Source organism: Ambystoma mexicanum, chromosome 4p (genome assembly GCF_040938575.1).
Source record: "Ambystoma mexicanum isolate Mex_15411 chromosome 4p, UKY_AmexF1_1, whole genome shotgun sequence".
NCBI classification, from domain to species: domain Eukaryota; kingdom Metazoa; phylum Chordata; class Amphibia; order Caudata; family Ambystomatidae; genus Ambystoma; species Ambystoma mexicanum.
Genome location: NC_090927.1, coordinates 1,086,343,424 through 1,086,364,078, shown reverse-complemented (window position 1 = coordinate 1,086,364,078; position 20,655 = coordinate 1,086,343,424).

Sequence of the window (20,655 nt, the reverse complement as noted above, 5' to 3'; positions counted from 1 at the left end):
TTTCAAGATGGCAGTTTAACACAAGGAGAAAGACGGCGAGACCGGAGAGGGTTGCAAGGAGGGAAGTACCCTTGACTTTTGCGGACCGTTACTTTCGTGAGCCTTGAAACCTACTACCAGGAATTATGGCTGATCAAACCTGTACAGTGTGTTGGTGGTAAGCAGGGCTCTTCCGCATTGATAACCCAGGCAGGGAGGAGCGATTGCTGTCGTGGTACTGCCCTTGGCACCTAAAACAAAGCAGTGTCAGAAAATACAGCACAGCTGTCGACTCAGAGAGACTGATATCAAAACAGCTTGTCTTCTGAACCAAGGTTGCAAGTGGCAACATTGTATAAGGAGAAGAGTGTGTGAGGCATTTGTAAGAAGTGACACAAATAATTGGAAACCAAAAGGAGTAGTTGAACTTTACAATTGAACTTTGGCCAGCCAAGAAAAGATACCATACACAGAGTGGTCCGGCGCTGCATGAGTGCCCATTCGAAAGTCTCTGTTATGTATCCAACTAATGCTGAATGTGAGAAAAAGAATTAGGGCAAGCTAAATCCCCTGCGCATTCGAATGTATTCAATAGTTTAATGTACATCATCATTGGAAAAGGAATATAATGTTTGAGTGTTGTTTTGTTTTTGACCATCAGACCCTCTGAGTCAAGAGACTTGCAAGAAGTGAAGAGGCTTGGACACAGCAGGGCTTGAACTGTGAAAATAGAACTGTATCTTTGTGCCACAGAAGCCAGAGTGTGTGCTTTGCTCGAGTGAACCACATTGTCCCGTGCTGAAAACATGGGGAAGGGAGGCCAACGGCCTGAACATCCTGACTCATCATTTTGTGAACACTTATTTATTTCCATGAACATTACCCCACATTATTTGTAAATTAGTGGTAAGGATTGGCAATAGTTTTTTTTTAGTACAGGCCCTTTTATTTTGACGACGACTCCACTAGGACTGCATTATTATTATTTGTAGATTGTAGCTTGCTCCCATCTGTAGATTTAGGTTTAGTTAGGCGTTTATCACAACCTTGAGAAATTTCAATAAACACCCTTGAACTGTGGTCACTTCTGTCTGTCTTACTGTTGATACCATGCCTTCCTTGTATTTGGTGTCAGAAGTGGGATGTGACTCAATTGAAACAAATTGAGGAACCCTACAATTCCAGAAGCTTAGTCATAGAGCCTCCAACCCCTCTGTTGCCACAAAAGAATCAAAAGGCTTTGATATCCGTAGTAGTAGAGAGGCTACTATCCCTCCTGGGAAAAGAGGGATGATTCCCACAGACTTAGTTTTGATACCTCCTCCCAGGTTTTATATAGGATTGTTCCCAAAATCTGGCATGGCTTGGATGTGCAGCATAGACGTCCTAGCAGGCATCATCGATCCCGAATTCTGGGGAGACATAAAAGTTCTCTTACAGAACCATTGCGAGATCCCATTTGAAGTACATGGTGGGGACAGAATTGCCAAAGGTATTCTTGAAAAAACTCTATTTCCTCAGTTTATAGAAAGTGAACCAGAAGAAACAGAGAGAGGTACCTTAGGCTTTGGGGAAGCTGATGAACAATCAAGTACTAAAGAGAAAAAGGGAGAAGAATAATTCCCGAAGGAGAGGGTGTAGAGACGAGAAGCCCTTTCTTCGTCTTAATGCAAGGATTGCTATATAGAAAAGAAACATCCTGAGAGGGCTTGAGTAAAACCCAGTTAATGATCCCCAAAACCCACGGAAAGATTGTGCTAGAGATTGCGCATTCCCATCTGACCGGGGGACACTTCGGGCAATCCAAAACACAGGCACACATCAGGGGGAAGTTTTACTGGCCAGGTATCTATGCTGATATAAAAATGAACTGGGGTTCCTTCTCAGCCCATTAAAATGGGTTAACAACACCTTAGAGATGGACGGTGGATGCAGAGTTTACTCATACATCAATAACAGAAACAGCTCAGATAGTTGGCAAAAGATACTGTTTTAATATCAATTATCTAAAACAGGGAGTACAATGCATATCAACAGACATCCCTCATTATGACCTCTCTCGAGACTTTTCAAAGCATTTCATAAAAAATTGCACTTTTATAGTAATGAATCGTTGTAGGTGACGTTTAACCTGCATATTACTAACGTCATCCTACGTGGCAAACTACAAACACCTAATGGTGAGTGTGATAGGTTCGACAAGTATCATGTAGGTATACGATCCATACTCGTTTAGGGCAGTGGAAGAAAATGATCTGTTTCTTAACATCAGGTGGTGCAACTAAGTCCTTCCCTTAAAATATGTCACTATGAATGTCACTAAATATACAATGTCTAATTGGCTACACAACTATAGGACCCTTCAGAATGCTGTCCTCTATTATTGGTTACTTTCCAACCTCATTCAGTACCCTCCCAACCTACGTTGGTGGTACGCAGGCTGAAAGTCCAGGTGCAGATGAGCTTGTCTTAACCATAGCTTCCTACCAATTAGCATATCCATCCATCATTATCTCAGTTGTCCACTGTCAATTAGGTATTTGAACTCATCCTTGAACATGTTCTTTGTTCCGGGGAATTCAGGGGAGTGAAGGCACACTATGCCCTCGTGCGTAGGTGTGACCATCATGCTCGTCCAACTTCTTCTCCTCACGTGACTAAAGACCACGAAATTGAGCTTTCAGTATATTAAAACACTATTCTTTAATATACCTCTGATGTCTTCTTGCTTTTGTCTATGCCTTCTGAACAGGAGCTTCGTTCTTTCACACGATTTGTATCCAATGTCTATTTATCCCAGTCTGAGATGGCCTTGGCTTCTTGGCTCATCCAACCTCGGCTTTCTGAATTTCACCCTTGTTAATTCACTTGTTTACTAACTGTGCCACACTTGGAAACTGGAAAAAGAGGCCTTCCTTCTTTTTTTCAGCACTGCTATCGTACGTGGTGGAACCATCCATCTTCTACTGATTTCAATATATACAATATGTTTATGTTCATGTTTGGCGCCTGCCACAATCTATTCACTATTTAGCTAGCCTTTAAGAATACTTCATCTGCTTGTGTTTCTTTGCATGCATATACGTGTGAAATAGCTTGATCTCTTCATTATGTCTGCAGCATAAGTTTCCTCATCTTGATCCCAAGATGGCATTCATCTCCAATACTTTCTTGATGCCTTATAGAATTGTCTACATTCTGTATTCTCTGCATCTCTTCCCTATACGTCAGCTTTACTCTGTATGACAGTGATGGTGATAACATCACCATTCTTCTTCATCATTCAACCGTCCTGTTTCTTCTGGAATTTCATTCAGACGACCGTCATATTGTCTCATGTGCAGGTATGCTTTCCTCAATGGGTACCTTGCCTCCCAGATTCTTCTTGGTCTCAGTATTTTCACTGGTACTGCACATGTTTCACACCCCAGCATCCAACATACAGGTGCTGTGGGCGATGGTTGAGGTGGGGGTACTTAGCTCCTTCTCTACATTCCCCCCTCTGAGCGGTTCATTGACCACTCTCCCCTCAGTCTTCATCTCTAGACATCCTTTTCTGCAGAATTGTTTCATTGGGACCCATATCGTTATGACTCCTTTCAGGCATCAAGCTGATTTTACATGCAAATGTTTATTCCAATTCATGAGCATGCACTGTCCACTTGGACTGCAATAGATCCATCTTCCCACATACTTCTTATGGTTTGGTGGATACAGAAACTGTGTTCCCTCAGGTGCATGGATACTGGCCATCACAAAGTTTCTGATCTCATCATCAGTTAAATCTCTGGCCTTCCATCCTGATTCAACATCGATCATGATCTTCATCCCTATGGCTTTCTTGGCTGTCTTCTTGCATTCTGTGATTATTATCTTGATCACACAGAATCCCAACAATACTAACACGATCATGGCTCCAAGAAACTTGAACATGTCTGCCATCCATCGTGGAATCAAAGAAAAAAGTGCTCCAAACCAACTGTCATCAGCAATGTCTTCTCCTTCGTCTATCATCTGCATATGTAGATTTATTAGCATGTTTATGGCCTCAGTTAAGGTGCCATTCTCGTCATTGTGAGAAGGTATGAATGTGCAACATGATTCTCTGATTCTTGCACAAACACCTCCATCCATAACTGTGATCATGTCTGGGACGTATCTGTTCTGAAGAGTCATCAGTCGTATGGCCCTCAGCTCCTTCTTAATAGCATTAAATTCTTTTATGGTATTATTGATTGTCTGCAGCAATTCCCATCTGGATATCTGTAACCATTTAGTATTTGCGCCAACCTGGATCCTTGGCATGAAAATTATCGTGAACATTGAGGACGTCTGGCTGAACAATCTGTGCTCATACAGGATAGAGTTGAAAGCTTATATTTACTTGGCAGAGAAATTGTTCTTTCTCTTCATTCAATGAACCAGTTCCGAAGATCTCTTCTTCCTTAGATGAGCATCTGCTTTTGGGAAACTGTCAATGTTCAGGGCACTTTTAGGAATCACCAATGCAGGAACATGAACATTCATCAGTGTGCAAATTCCTCCCCAGTCTTTGGGCAGCTTCATATATGCTTTGGATTCACAAGCCCAATAATGATCCATAACCCAGATACCCAGGGGTTTGGCACGCGTTACAAATGCTAAATAAATAAATAAATACTGCTGTTCCAAGTTTCATTCCTGGTACATCAGAAATTCGACCACAGTTCTCATTCTCTCCAACTTTTCTTTAATCTTTCCAACGGCACTATCTACAAGGGTCCTCCTTTCTCTTTGCCCAAGTCAGTAGTTTAGCAAGTCTTGGCCACAATGGTTTGCATCCATTCGGCACTATGTCAATGGTTGGCTTATAACGACCAATGACTACCCAGACTCTGCAGATTACCACTGCTTCTTCCTATCCATCTGTTGATAGCACTGATCCCCAAATCTGTATCTAACCTCTGTACTTCCATCTACAAATTTCTTCTGTAGATTTTCCTGAAACCACAAGTATCCTGTTTGCTTTTTGTCTATTTTCTGCTCCTTTCATTCCAGACTTTCCATATCTGATCACAAGGTTTATCGTCTGTGCCTTATTTCTTGTCTTCGTATCCTGTATATAGTCATCTTCATCCGGATCTGTCCTTTCCGTAGCCCATTTGAGATAGGCATCTCGACCCATGAACTGGCCTCTCATTCTGCAAAGTGCTACGTGTGAAAGACAATGTGCTGTCTGGACGTCTATTTCGTCTATTTCAATAGCTATGAAGTTCTTGGACTTCCCCATGCTATACAACAAGCGTGCACATGCAAAGCATTCCTCCTTTGAAGTTCTTCCTCCTACTTTTTTCATATGCTGATACCATAGATTATTCCCCAATTGTGCTGTACTGTCCAGGTAATCATTTAGCTCATGATCATTCTTGGGCCACATTTTTCTCTTATGAGCCTCTGTAATCATGTCATGAAGTGTGTCAGAATGTGTTCTTCTTACTGGACCAATCATAGAAAACATTAATCAGTGGACTAGGTGTATTCGCGTGTGCTACTTGTGTAGGATAAAGTTCTAGAAGCCTTTGTCTACTTCGATGCCATTTCCTAGCACCAGCATGTGAAGGCCATAGAGATTCTCCTATAATCTTCATACATGACCTCTCTTCAACAGGCAACTCAGGTTTATCTAATTCAGGGATAATAACCTTAGGTTTCAACTGCCTAGTAGTTGCCACATTTGTACCCTTCTCGTGCATAGGAGAATACACAGGAATATTTGCTTCATGTGTCTCTACAAAAATTGCAGTACGTATTGTGAGTGAAAGCAATACCACTATGAATATAATGCAGGCATAGATAACACACATATACGAAAACTTGCACCACGACTTACAACGTGGACGTCTCTCATGATCTCCCATGATGAAGTTGCTACTAGCACTGCCCATACTTTATTTAACGAAGAAAAAAGTAACTTTAATGGGGCAACATCATGCAATATTCTGGAAATATCTTAATTTTCTCAATAGGTTCTTCAAGCAGCTGGCTGATCTCAGGATGATTAACAGGGTTCCTTTTGTATAAAAAAGAATCAGCCTTTCTCCAGATGAAATGTGGATGCCTTTCCAACAAGAAGTAGAAGACTACAGCAAGTAGGCACTGGATCTCTTCCTCTGAAAGTCTTGTTTAGGATGCCCTCCGTTTACTTTTAGCTGACTAGACCAGTTCAATGACATATACCAATTCCCAATCGATGACATGAACATTTTTCTTTCAGTATAAAACAAAAGGATCCTCACTTAGCAAACTTTTTACTTTTCTTCTTCACCAAGTCTCATCCAGTCCTCAAGGTTCTCTCGGACTACTCATTCACTTGGTATATAATGTCTCTCAATATTCGGTTGAGTTCTGCATTATTTCTGGGGTCTCTCAGGAAAGTTCTGACATCAGTTTGTCTCCCTACAAGATGTGGACATTCTTCAATCAAATAATAAAAAACTAGGCTAACCAGTCTATGTGCATTATCCGGTGACAGGGGCATCTCTGTTCTCCCACTGTACTCAGGACGCTGAAGAATTTGTTCAGTGATAACTATTAAGCAATCGTCTCACAACTGGGCCAGTCTTAGGATCTTGCAGGAAAATAGGAATGCTACTAGTTCTCCCCACCAGCGATGGAAATGCGCGCAATACAAACTCGAGAAAAGCAAGAACGATCTGTGAAACGTTGTCATTGGGTATCACCATAAGCACCTCCAAAGAGAAAGTCAGTAAGAAAGGAATCGGGATACTGCTCTCTTTTCCAATTGTTGAACAAGAATTCCAAATCTGGCATACTCTTCTGTTTACTCGAGGCTTAAATGTGCCTCAGTCCAATGTCAACAAGCTCTTGTGGCTCAGGAACCAATATCTTCAATGAACTCTCTTATCTTTAGTAACTAAAAGAGTGTCTCGAAATAAGCCACAGTTCAACAAACTCTTCGCCTTTGCTTGACTGCTTCTGCGTCCCTCTTCCTCACCATAGATTTCTCCTGCACATGCTGTGTTTCTTCCCTGATGCTTGCTTCCGATGCTGGCTTCCAATGCTTGCTTCCAATGCTTGCTTCCAATGGGTGTGCTGTGGGTTCTTCAACCTGGATCTTTACATTGTAGCAAGGAATGTCCAAGCACGTTTGCCTTACCCCGTGACTTCAGACGGTATACTGTCTTTCACTGTAAAGGGGCTACTTGAGCAATCGTGCCACCTTTTTCAACAAAGTTTGTGAGTCTATGATCGGGTTTCCGGGAAAAAGTTTGGAAACACGAAACTCAGCATCTCTGGTTGTTGTAACATCTCCTTCTGTGTTCTGCGCTGCCCCACACCCTTGTCCCTTGAGTGGAGCTGAAATAACAGAGATGCTTGAAGTAATACTCATAAAAAGACACACGTAGCTCTTTTCTTAACAATTCTATTGTTTGCTGGGCATCACTCTAATCCTATATAGAGGTGTGAGAAATATCCTCATTCGCCTCCTTGTCATTCTTGTGTGGAGCAAGATGGTTTGCCTAAACCTATTCAATTTCTTAAAGCATATAATGCCGGTGATAGGCAATGCAACAACCCTTTCTTTGGGGTCTTTTTAATTTCTCTATTCTCTTCCTTGAGCAAGCTATTTAGTCTCCTTACAGATCTTATTCGCCCCGCTGGTGACCTGGTCCATTGAAAACTTGTGCCTTTTTTAAACAACAATCTTATGTATCCACAGACTTTTTCTTTGACACAAAATAAGGTTAAAATATGACTCTTATTAACTCCCATATTCTCCATCTAAGAAACACTTTTTGTGCTATGATTCTTAGCTATGGTGACTTCATTCACCTCAACAAATACATATCCTTATTGATCATATATCCTAATATATATGCACGTGCTAAAGGAATCATTACATCTCGGTCTAACTCCTTCTTTGTGCATAACGTGTGCCCACCAATCATCTTTTTACTCACAAAACATTTTACTATACAAAATGCAACGTATTCTACTATATGCAAAAACCAAACCAATCCTTTGCACTCGCTGTGGTGAGGTTTTTTCTTAAAGACGTGCACAGGGTAGTGTAGCTATCCCAACGGCACCCTTAATAAGGCTACAGGCTTCACTGGTTTACCAGTACTGTCTTGTCACCACAATGCTTTAGAGGGGTTTAAAGAACACCCTCTCTGTGTCCACAAGTTTTTCTTATCATGAGGCACTTCTCCTTAAGTTTTCATTCATTTCAATATTAAAAATCTTTATCACAATAATTCAACATACTCAACATTATCATACTTCAATCCACTTTTAAACATTTCAACTAACATACTTATTTCAATACATGCACCACATTCCCTTTCTTCTCTACTTTTCTAATTTCCATATAAACTAAAATCTACCCGTTAAATGTGAACTGCACGTGCTACAACTACAATGGCTATTGGAAGTTCTAGTGCTCTAAGGAGTCTATCCAATAAGAATACGTGCCGCACCAGAGAGCTGCCCTTTTAGATGTGTGCTCTTCCCTTTTTCCAATGTGATAACCCTACATGCACTGTCGACATCACAAAGGTGGAGTCACTGTACACCGTTACTTCCTGGTCTGCATACTTCTCGAGCATGACAATCAGCGCCACTAATTCTGCACCCCGTGCTGAAAAGACAGACAGTAGTCATACACTGGATATTACTTCAAACTCTCTGTTGGCCGTGTGCTTTACCCCAGTGGATCCCCTATATCCTTGTCCACTCATCAATTCTAAACGATTCTTCAAATAAAAGGATGTTCCTCGGCTATCAATGCATTTCCCTTCACCCTTGGGATAAAGTTCCCAACTCAATCATATGAGTGTTCACCCTCTGCCGGTGATTTCAATACAAACATGGTAGGGTTCATTACTCTACACTCAATCTTTTTAATCACTACACTCAATATAACCACCTCATAAGCAGAGCCGTCTGAGATGTCAACGCACCTTTAGGCTCTTCCTTCATGGTGAATAATACATATTCAAAAACTAACGTCATAAAACCATCCCATTACTGCACTGACAGTCCTAATGGTTAAGGCGGCAATTGTTAAAAAATTGTACATACTGAACATGCCCCCATACTTATGGATCTAAAATCCTTTCAAACATATACAAAAACAATTTAAATCCTTTATAATAAACCTTTTTAATTTTATCAATACTCATCATATAGCCATCCTTATTAAACAGACCATAATACATTCATTCTAATTTAAACACAACATTCTTAATAAAAAAAATATTCTGCGCCTTTGTCTAATAACAAAAATAAAAATCGTCATACTTAATTTTGTCATTTAATTTTACCCCAGTATGTGAACCTTTGTCTGCCTTAAATACAACAAAAAATAACCCAAACATGTCTTTCTTCTATACATAGACATGTTAAATCCGTGTATGTGCTCTTTCATGTCTTCATAAGTGACTTACTGTGTCTGAAAATTGTACTGCACTCTTGGTGCTTGTCTACTGCACCTTCTGATTCTGGACAAACTCAGCTTCATTTTACTGCTAATATACAGGCAGGTTTTTCAGTCCCCCCTTTTTTAAAAGTTGACTATTCTGCATGAATCATTGAACTCTTCATATATCAAGGAAGTGTTCTGTCATACCCCATATCTATCCTCCATGCAGAAGACTTTTCATTTGCCTTATCTTCATATCTCGGGTACTCCATGAGTTCCCCTAATCATTCTAGAAGTTCCTACCTCGAGAGTCTCCATTCTTAATGAAAGAATTGTAAAAATCCCAAATGCTCACATTTGTCACCTATCGTTTGCCTCCTCCTGGCAGGGACAATGGTCCAACATTGCCTTCTATCTGGCAATGGCCTTATCCTGCTCATATCTAGTGGCGATTCCTCCTATCACCATGGAACTGCTAATTTAAGGTTAATTTAGCTGCGTCACTAAGTTTGACGCCCAAAATATTGGGAGGTCTAAATCTGCCTTACTTTCTTACTCCTTGAAAGCTTTCTACAAGGCTACATGTACTACCTATCTCCTCATAAATATGCTCTCTCTCCCCTTTTGCCATGTTCCATTCTCATCATGTATAACCCTTCGTTTCATCATCTCTTAATCAGAGTAAGTCTATTTAAAAGACCGAATCTCAAGTTTTACACTGTGCAAGGCTTTCTTCACACCATATAACTGCGTACTATTGAATCAATAATTTTAACCCTTCATGTACAGGACTTCCTTCGCTCTCGTGTACAGATAGACTTTGTCGGTCTCGTCCCCAATGCTTTTCGAGTCTGCCTCATCCTCCACATTTTTTCTGGACAGATCTACTTAGTCTGATTAAGAGATGATGAAACAAAGGGTTATACATGATGCAAATGGAATATGGCAAAAGGGGAGAGAGAGCATATTTATGAAGAGATAGGTAGTACATGTAGCCTTGTAGAAAGCTTTCAAGGAGTAAGAAAGTAAGGCGGTCGGATTCAGACCTCACAATATTTCGAGCATAAGGTTCCTCATCTTGATCCCAAGATGTCATTCATCTCAATACTTTCTTGATGCCTTATAGAATTGTCCATATTCTCTAGTCTCTGCATCTCTTCTCTATACGTCAGCTTTACTCTGTGTGACGGTGATGGTGATGACGTCACCATTCTTCTTCATCATTCAACCGTCCTGTTTCTTCCGGAATTTCATTCAGACAACCATCATATTGTCTTGAATGCAGGTATGGTTTCCTCAATGGGAACCTTGCCTCCCAGATTCTCCTTGGTATCAGTATTTTCACTGGACCTGCATGTGTTTCACACTCCGGCATCCAACATACAGGTGCTGTGGGCGAGATGGTTGAGGTGGGGGTACTTAGCTCCTTCTCTACAAAAACCTTTATTCAGACGTGTGAAATATGTCAGAAAACCAATATTCACATCCCCTTACCTGCCCTTCTAATCCTTTGCCAGTCATAGAAGTCCCTTTTTCAAGAATCGGGATGGACATCATTGGACCTTTACAAACATCTAGACTTGGTAACAAATATATCCTTGTGATTATCGACTACGTGACCAGAGACCCTGAGGCATTCCCTATGCGAAACAATACCACTCAGCACATTTTAAAGCACATCCTACCGTATTTTACCAGGGTTGGCTTTCCTAAGGAAATCCTGACAGATCAAGGATCAAATTTTAAAAGCAAGGTTTAATACAGAACCCCCATCTCTAAACCCTTCAAGTAATCAAGACGCCAGTGGAAATAGGATGCGCGCTGACGTGATTCTGAAAGAAGAACAGATTTATTGTCTCAGATCTCTCTCATCTGCCAGATATTCTACAAGGACGGGAGAAGTATTTATTGGACGCAATTCCCAAGTTGCAATTCTTTATATGAGTTCAGATTGCATGACACGGCTCACCTGGTGGATCTTTGTGGCAACTTTCTGCCACTTTTCGGTAATCTAAAGGAGCCCAACCAGATGGCTTCATAGTGATTCCAGGATTTCGTGTTCTGGCGAGTCAAACCTTTCTCATCACAGACCTCCTGCTTGCCAGGCACCATGTCGTTTCTCCCAAGTATATGAGGAAGAGAAATGAATCTGGACTTGGATGGCTCCCGTGGGGTGCAGCTCCTGTGCAGTCAGTCTGCTTCCTGATTCAGGGCTTCTACAGCACATGTAACGGGACTATCACAGCACAGTCTCTCACCGTGTCCAGTACACACTGTGAGAAAGTCGGGGTGCTTAGGTTTCACTTTCACATGCTTGTCCCTAGGAGGCTGATCCGCAATTCTGTTCAGTGTGACATCTAGTCACTTGCCACCTGTGTGTTACGTCGGGTCACCAGTGCTGCAGCAACCTCCCTTGCCTTTTACCAGTATTCCGCCACCTGTAAGCCCATGCTCCATAGTTTGGGAAGGAGGTAGTGGGCATATGAAGTCTGCCGTATTGTGGGGCGCATGTGCGCACCGTTCGGTAGTACCTTAGTGCCGCAGGGGGCCATAGGCCAGTAGCAGAGGCCCCAATCAGCACACTTTGAGTCTGTTGGGTGCTCAGGACGCATTTGCTATGGGTCCATATATGAAGCCGCAAGTGGAGGAGGGGCCTCTCTCGATTATTCGTTATTGGCGTGAAATCTTCGAGAATGCAGTGTCTTTCGCGTACATACACCAAACACTCGGCACCTCTCTATTAAGTGTTCGTGGCGAGTCGGCCTCCACCGGGTGAAGCTTACAGCCGCTCGCACGCAGGGGGGGATCAGGGCATTGTTCCTAAGGGTTGCAGGGCTCACCTTCCATACGCCGTTGTGCCCGAGGGACGTCGATCTCAATCGCAGTCAAATAGTCTGTTCTCACTTCTGCGGTTATCCGGAAGAGCGATGAGTCCAGGCATCAGTGCAAATGCTCAGGTCGGGACGGCGGGGGCTCCCCAAGGTTTCCTCACGCGTCGTTGAACCTCTTCGGCCCTTGCATAGGACTCGCAGGTGCTCGCCACGGAGACACACGTGTCGGGACCAGCCTCCTACACCATATTTCGCAGCGCAGAAGGTGGCAACCTTCACACAGTCTTTTCTCCAGGAAATCGCATCTGATTTTCGCCCAGTTTTGCTGTGTGGGTGGGGGGCATATTCATGCTACCTGACACCACGTTCTGTTGATGGGGGGGTCCAGGAGTGGGGGCTCAAGCCACATCTAGAAACTCTGAGGGCAGAGCTCACACGGAGGTGAGTAGCATCCGTGCACCCCCTGGTGGCCAGTTCTACAATTTAGTTTTAATCACTTTTTAGAGTACCTTATTTATTTTATTTAGTTTGTCACTGAAAGTTTGACGATTTTAAATTTGTATTGAAACAGTAGTTTATTCTGAAACAGAATACAATGTAATATAGAGTAAATGAAGGCAACAAGAAACATATTGGTAAATGATAACATTATGATTTGCAATTGTCCTTTAAATACAAGAACATTTTTATTTTATTTTGACTGTAGCATTTGTGCCTTGTCATATGTTGATGGTGACAGTTTCAGATTTGAAAAAAAAAACATTTAAACATTAAATAAAACACAAACTCAAAGTAAATATCCAATGTAAAATATATAGCTACTTTTTTAATAGAAGAATAAATAATTTGTATAAAAAGGCACTTTTTAAAGATAAGGTTGATGCCATTGACAAACTACAAATTGTACTGATGTGGTCGAGGTACTGTCTGTATAAATCCCTTGCATTGTCCGGAGTCACTAGGGAATTTTCCATGAATGGCTGAAACACAATGGCAGGTATTACTGATCAAACACGGAATACGAATCTTCCATGAATCCACCATGTAAAAGCTTGATAGGCCACAAGCCTATACCATCTGTGTAAGGGTTACAGAAATAGTTTACTTGAATCAATCCAGTACTTGCATTTAGCGTGTTTGGGCTGCCTTCTAAAATATACGACATTGGTAAGCTTAAGAAAAGTACCTTTACGAGCAAAGTACTGACAGTACCATTGTTTTGAAGTAGGGATGAATTAGAAATGTAAACGCCCATTCCAGCAAAATAAAATTTGAAGATAGGGAAATATTGTTTTTAACCTTAAAGTAAAAGAAATGTCATTGTTAGGTCTATAAATATAATGTTGAATACTTTGGCTTGAGATTGATTGAGGCCTTTTTTTCAAATATAAGAATCATTCTATCATCAGTGATCAATAGAAGTTATAATGCATTAGAAGAACAACATAAAATGTTAGCGGTATAGGTTGTCAAAAATACAACGTATAAAGAGGAAACATACTCATTACTTGGATTACAAGGGAGAACCTTTGCTCTAAGTTCATGCATCAGGACCATCCTCATTCGCAGCACAGATATTTTAAGACAGGCTGCCCTGAAGTCATGCAGCTGTGTAATGCATAGTGGTGGTCTGTCTTCTTTGGCTATGAAGGCCAAGCAGCCAGATTTTTCTCTGCAACATCAGTTCCCCACCAAAGTTGGCATCACGTCACTTCGATGGCAGGCATGTGGAAATGTCTTTCATGCGACTAGGATAAGGCTCCGGTGATTGATCGTCATGGCTTTCATCATATTTCCCATCATTTCAGCTTCTTTACTTTCGGCATCATTTCGGCACACTTGAATTTAGGGCGTTGGATCAACGGATAAGATTAACACAAAATGAAGGTTCCCCACCAGTGATTTTCGCATGTGTAAATATGAAAAAACAAAGGTAAGATGGAATTATTGTATGATCTATCGATGTATGTTCAAAAATACATTTCTGATCGATTGGGCCAATAGAATTCATGATTGAACTTCCCCTTTAGGATTCGAGGCAAATTTGCAAAAAGCAAGGGCATCTGCCATAGTGCGGATGCTATACAGTCGAAATAAGGGTTTGACAGTGATTTCAACCCTTCACAGACAAACATTAAAATGTACAAGCATCTTTTTCTCTGCACCGCATTACAACAACTAGTTGGCTCTGGGCAAAGTTTTCCAACGTCTGGTGTATTTTCGTACTTTTAAGCGACCATGCGAAACTCCCAATACAGAGCCTGTGCAAATGTGGGACCAATTATGTCTAAATATTCTTTGAACCCAAATGTCAGTTTACAATAATAATATTCAGGCCCATATGGAAGAGGAAGACATGAGCTTTCCATTTTTCTTAATCTATTCATAGCTATGGCCTGCTTCACCCATAGTTTAGATACCTCAGAGATTCCGAATGACTCATCCAAAAGGCTTCGTAACCTCAGCGACACTAAGCAACTCTTAACATGAATTAACCAGAGAATGAACAGTAATGTATTCCTGTGTAACAGAAACCTTGCCATTAGGTACTATGCCACAGATTGCCGGAAGGTAAAAGTTGCCAGATGGTTGCGCCAGGAGCAGGGTGTGGGGAGCAGGACGTAGGAAATGTGACGGGGCATTGGGGCAGGTGGTAGGCGAGGGCACCGAGGAAATAGCAGCTGTCAGGGGGGTGCAAGAGTAACCAAAGAGGGGCAGCAGCTAGCAAGAATGAGAAAGAAGTGTTGAAAAACGGTATTACCCAAATTGTTTGTTTACAATTGTTCGAATGAACAATTGACCGAATATATATAAATATATATATATATATATATATATATATATTCAGTAAAAAAACTTTGTTAAAGGGACGTTATGGTTAAGTTGCGCTACTAAAAACCTATGAAATTCAGTGAAAAAACGTTGTTAAAGGGACGTTATGGTTCAAAGTAAAACTGAAAAACCCCTGAAATTCAGCAGTTATGGTAAGATAAGCAACCATATTTCACGCCGCCACCGTGCACTGCTAAGACTAACACCCAGGACATCAAAGATGACATCACAAATGTCATTGATGACATCACTGATGACATCACATGTGCATTTACTTTTAATGAAAACTCTGTAGAAGGGATTCTTATTGTAATATTGACAAAAAAGTGTCAAGGATCATTGGAATAAATATCATGAGCTAATTAGTGCATTAAGGAATGTGTTGATATACATAGCATTCTATTATGACGTTCTATCCAGTATACTAAGCTATTCATGCAGAAACATAAGCAGTGTGTGCAGCATAAATGATGAAGGTGCAATATTCATAATCTTGCCATGTTGAATACTGAAATTATAACTGCTTTTTTATTAGAGTTTTGCATAATGTGAAACATGTAATAGATAGCTAATAAAACCCAATTACTACATTATTGCATTACTGCACACCAAACACAAACAGACAATAACACATACAAATAGAGAATATACAGGGAAAGTGAAGTAAACAAAAAAACAGCAGTATTACCCGACAATTTTCATAACGTAACTGATTATCTTAATGTACAGAAATGATTGCTCTGCTTCAAAGCTACTACTTCCCTATGTATAACTATCACATATTGTGACTAGACCCTAATGAAAGTAGTGTACGTGCAATGTGTACAAATTTGAGCATATTCAGGGAAAGTACAGTAATAAAAAAACAACAGAACTATAACACAGTGTTGATAACCGTACTAATCATCTTCATACATAGAAAGCATTGTTGTCTTCCAAGTCTGTGTTTTCTCCCTTGTATATGGTTCATATGCTTTGAGTGGACCCTAAGTGAATAACTGTAAGAACATATTTGTAGTATAAGTCTACAAACATAGTACTTTGTATTATAGTATAGTGAATTTTTAGTTCCTGATTGTAACTGGCCTAGATATATCAGTAAAGGAAAAAAGAGGGAGCCAGACATGTGATGTCATCAGTGATGTCATCAATGACATTTGTGCTGTCATCTTTGATGTCCTGGGTGTTAGTCTTAGCAGTGCACGGTGGCGGCGCGAGTTATGGTTGCTTATCTAACCGAATTTCATATCTATGCCGAATTTCAGAGGTTTTTCGGTTTTACTTTGAACCATAACGTCCCTTTAACAAAGTTCTTTTACTGAATTTCATAGGTTTTTAGTAGCGCAACTTAACCATAACGTCCCTTTAACAAAGTTTTTTTACTGAATTTCATAGTTTTTTAGTAGCACACCTTAACAATAATAACTTTGACTTTATGTACATATAATATGGAACATACTGAACCCTTTCTACTGAATTTGACGGTCCGCAGACATGTTTGGACAACAGTACCACCACCTAAAAACTCTGGGGAGGTATGTGTAATAGTTATATCATAACATAGGAACATTTAACAAATTCACAAAGCAGCACACATACAAAGTATATGTAGTAATACTTAAAAAATGTTACCCATATATGTAACACACTAACCATTCATGTAAATACAATATGTTTTAAAATGGAATATACCAAAAGAAGATAAAGTGGCTTCCACCATAATTACCTCACAGACGCTCCACAACCAACAGCAAGACCAGACGTATACACTACTGATTACATATCTCACCAGACATAGTAAGTGCACTTCTTTTTACTCATATATTTATAGAATTTCTATATTAGAAAAAAAAACATATTACTTTTTTGTTTTCTCACAGAAATGTGTAGTACTCTCGACTGGCTAGAGGAGCATTTCCCACGAGAGGAAATGTTAGAAAATAGTCCACCTAATGGTACACACTTTACTATATAAACCAATTAATAAATATTATTCTGTATACATTTAACATATACATTTTTTTTATTACAGACCATACAAAAATTCCAAGCATCTCACAACAACAATCAGAGGATATCACTCTACAGCAGATTAATCAAAAAATGGACGACCTTATGCAAAAGTTTATGGATTTGAAAAACTTTGTGGAAAATTATGTGAAACCCCCAACAGCACACCATTGTCCAACCTGCACTTGTCCCCCCTCACCCTATCCCACGCAATTAACCCCAAACCCTGTCTATGGACCAAAGCGTTTCAATGAGCTTTCCTTCCCTTCTTCACCTGATCCCAGTTATCTAGAAATCCCTAATTCTCCTGTTTTTGTTTCCATTTCTGCCCCACCTTCCCAGTCATAATTGTATATATATGAAATAAAGTTACTTTTCTTATATTGTGTTGTAATCACTTTCAGTTCCTTGTGATAAAACCAATTTAGGTGTCCACGGACACCGCGGTTGTTCGGAAATGTTTGTAAAGAAACGAAAATGTGACTGTCCTGAGGACACTACATCTGTCCGTAATGTTCTCATGCAAGTTGAAAATGTTCTAAGAACACTCGTAGTGTCCTGAAATGTTTGTAAATAAACGAAAATGGAGGTGTCCTTAAGAACACTATGCCTATTTGTAGTGTTCGATAGCAAACAGAAACTGTTCTAAGAACACTCGTGGTGTCCTGAATTGTTCGTAAATAAACGAAAATGGAGGTGTGCTTGAAACGCTATGTCTGTCCGTATTGTTAGCAAATAAATTAAACTGTGCTAAGAACAAACTGCTGTCCGTAACTGTTCGTTTTACATGTGACGCACTTTTAATTAGTTCAGGACCCGAACACTGTCCGCAGAACATCAACACGCGTGCGCAAAACAATGTCCGTACATTGGGTATCCTGCGGACGACTGCTACCTTAGCGAACATGCTCACAAAACAATCATGTGACCGCGCCCACGCTCATCTCGTGCTCTAAATGCGGACACTGTTCATGTCCCCGACCAGTTTAAAAGTACATTTCCAAGGAATCCACAATATTTCTCAATAAAATATCACCATACCACAAATCGCACATACTAATCCTAACTTTCCACTTTTTGAACCTTTTTTGATGTTCGATCTGTCTTGAGGACGGTGCGCATGTCCGCGACCCTTGCACAAGCACCCCGATATAAGACCACGCCCTAGAGTGCATTCTCATTGTGTTTCTGACTATTCCACAGAGCACACTGCATTTTGCTGCATACTTTGCAGATTTTGAGATTTACATCTCCAATCCTATGACATCCATGGCTCGACTATTACCACATGGTGCTACATCTGTTTCAGCACCACCCCCTCCACCACCACAATTTCCCCAAGGGCCTGAAGAGGGGAACAGGAGTGAGGATACAGAAGAGGAAGAAGAGGATGACGAGAATGAGGTAGAGGCGTGAATCTTGGGTGTGGCGGTTGTTTACCGTTCATGGAAACGGTCCTAAGTCTCATGCGAACCGTGTCACCTGTAATGAGTGGAAAATGGTACTCAGTCGCGGGAAGCATGATTCGGATAGCTTTGAGACCACTACCATGAAGCGACACCTGCACTCATTACACACTGGGGCCATTCGCAAGGTTGTACCTTGCGAGAAGCGTAGTAGGTTGATTGCCTCTACTTCATCCTCCGTTCCTGATCCTGTCACCACAAGGAACACCTCTGTGGGACAGCGTCTTCCTCAAGCTGCCTCACAGGCCATACAGAATTCTGATGACCCTTACCTTTCGAGGGTCACAGTTGTATGTGTGTACTGTGACACAGTACTCTGCAGGGGGGAACGACTTCGGAGTGCTTTTGAGACGATCATCTCAGAGCACCAGAAGACCTGCTCACTACCCAAATAAAACCCACTCTACATCTTCCTCTCTCAGCTCGCCCTTTCTTATCCCTATGGTTGGTGTCCCCCTCCCTTTACCCTGCTTTGCCTCCTCTCCTAGTGTGTCGTGTATAAAAAAGAACAAAAAAAATACAAAATAACAAAAATCAAACAAAAAAAATAAGGCTCTTTTCAGAGCCGCCTTTCACAGTTAAAAAATAGAAGTGAAGATACATAAAGCATAGCCATTTCCATTTCGTGAAAGTCTGCGGACGGTCCGTAAACAGAAAAACAATTGCATTGCTACCCTATTGAAACCAATGCATTTTTCTCTTACAGGAAGTGGTGGCTCTGAGCCTTTGGGAGGTGTTTGAATGTAAAACATTTTAACTACGTAAGACGTACTTCAAAACGAATGCTGTATTTCTAAAAAAGGTTGCAATGCATTTTGTACATTTCTCAGAATAATCTGATTGCCAGCATAAGTAAGATGGACTCCATCTTTGCGAAAAATGTATGTACTATGAATCAAAATATTTTCATTGTTAAAAGAGGACATGCCAAAATCTCTTAGGAAGGCACAAACAGCCTTATTAACATTACGCCTTGCTTTCTCCATTTGTGGACCACATGAGAAAGAATGAAGCCACAGTTGTCTGCGCAATCCGTGAAAAAATTATTTTAGAGTTTGGAAACATGTCCATTATCTTCTGAAGTCTTTCTTTCATTGCAAATTGCAGAGAAATTCCAGACACATGTCCTAAACTGTTCCCTCCACAATGAATTACAATTATGTCTGGATGTTCCTCTATCTTCTAAGTTGCACAGAGAGGTAGCAAGTCCAACCACTTCATTCCAAGCACTCCATGCTAGTGCACTTCCACATGTGGGAATCCAAGATCTATAGATACTCCACAGCTTTCTGCATGCACCTTCAACCAATGAATCCACGAGTCTCCCAAAATCCATACAATCTGTGTTTTGAAACACTCAGCCATAGCTATCTGTTCTTCTCTCTGCAAAAACAATATCTGAGAAAACCTCTCCTAGCACAACACACTCACGGTTACCAGACATTTGGTCGAAAAAAATTGGTCGACCAGACAAATGGTCGAATTTTTTTATTTTCACCCTTTTTTTTGGGGGAGGTCCCCCCAACCCCCTTTTTTTCTAAAAAACTCTTTTTTTAAAAAACGAAAACCCAAAAAATAAATATATAATTAAAAAAAAAAATTCAACCATTTGGTTTTCGACGAAATTGCGTCGACCAAATGTCTTTCGACCAGTTTTCGGTCGACCAAATGTCTGGACACCCACACTCACTAAACTTTACCGACCAATCCGTTGCTTCATCCAATCTCATTTCCATACCTCCCCTCCCCAAATTCCCCTGATGTAATACACGGTGTCCTAGAACTACCGCCATGTCCGCAAACGTATCGTAACATGTACAGCCCTTCTACCATTTCGATTTCACTCTCTGTGCCATTCCCTCATTGGATGTAGCTAAGCAATCACATGACCATCCACCAATCAAATCCAATAACTCTACATGTAACTGCATCATCATAGAGCAGCACTACAAATGTACGGTGTATCTCTCGGAGTACAAGTCTCATACCATTGACAACCACGATCTACGAGAAATACTATACAAATCTCCAATATTTCTACTTGCAGCTTGGTCCATATCCATATACATGAACAGAAAGTACAGGTATGCATATTTTCTACACAGTACATGAA